Source organism: Trichoderma aggressivum (genome assembly GCF_033847375.1).
Source record: "Trichoderma aggressivum f. europaeum strain CBS 100526 chromosome Unknown scaffold_226, whole genome shotgun sequence".
In the NCBI taxonomy this organism is placed as follows: domain Eukaryota; kingdom Fungi; phylum Ascomycota; class Sordariomycetes; order Hypocreales; family Hypocreaceae; genus Trichoderma; species Trichoderma aggressivum.
This window is the reverse complement of record NW_026946582.1, coordinates 789-1883: the sequence shown is the minus strand read 5'-3', so window position 1 is coordinate 1883 and position 1095 is coordinate 789.

The window sequence follows — 1095 nt, the reverse complement described above, 5'->3', positions numbered from 1 at the left end:
AAATTATATTATAATAAATTAATAAAAAATTATTTTATATTAATCAAGCTAAGCTTCCTTTTTGCAATTAATTATACTTTCACACCTTTGCACCTATATAGTATCTCTACTTTGGAAAACATTTGTAATAAACTCCACTGGATTATGCAAATACTCCTGGAGGGTCCTTAGCTTCTCCTGTAACTCCTCCTCCCCTGTTATCTAAATAAACTTAGACTTAATACTAGCAAATCGACTACCACCCTTAAGCCAACCAACTGCCCCAAGAATATTATTTATAATTTTATATTAATTTAAAAGGCAAGGTAAGTTATTAGTTTATATACTTAATAAATAAAAATTATAAGTTAGGGAAACTTACCTATTGCCTCTTATACAGACTGCATACTAAACATAATCTCCTCTTACTTTTTAGCGTTTAGTCCCTAAGGCTTTTTTTCCCTAAACTTATCTAGCTTAAGAAACCACAGCATACGTAAAGTAAGAAAAAAAGCGCGGGCCTCTTTCCTCTTCTTTCAGGCGGGCTTTGTGTTAATAATAAAGCCAGGCCGGCTTGCCTTTGTTTCGTAAAAAGCCATACCCTCGGTCATCCCAACAGTTATAGCCAGCATACACAGGAGCTCGACCTCTGGCTCCGCCTAGTATTATTAAAGGAGAGATAACCCTAAGTTATAGTAGTTAATAAGCCCGGTGTTTACTAGCTTACCCCTGGGCGTTTCTTCAGAAATAAGCCCGGAGTCTCCCGACTTGCCCCCGCGCTTTGCGTTAAAAACCAGGATGTCATAGCCCGTTTTTAATACAGGGGGTAGGCCCTCTCGGAGCGGGAACGTGCAGCCAAAGTCAATAAAAGCCGAGCTTTTCCTCCGCTTAGCCGCCCGCTCGTCTTCGGCCGCTGCCCGGCCGCCCGTTCGCTTCAGGAGAGAAAAGGCGTCGCGGTAAACCGGCTCTCTGTCTAGTACCAGCTCCCAAGCTACAGTGGCCGTTACCGTTCCGCGTGCGTAGCCAAGGACCCAGCAGATGCAATACTCCCGCAGCGCGTCCGCGATATACAGCCGCCAGCGATTGGCGGCGTTCTCAGTGGGGTTAATGGCACTT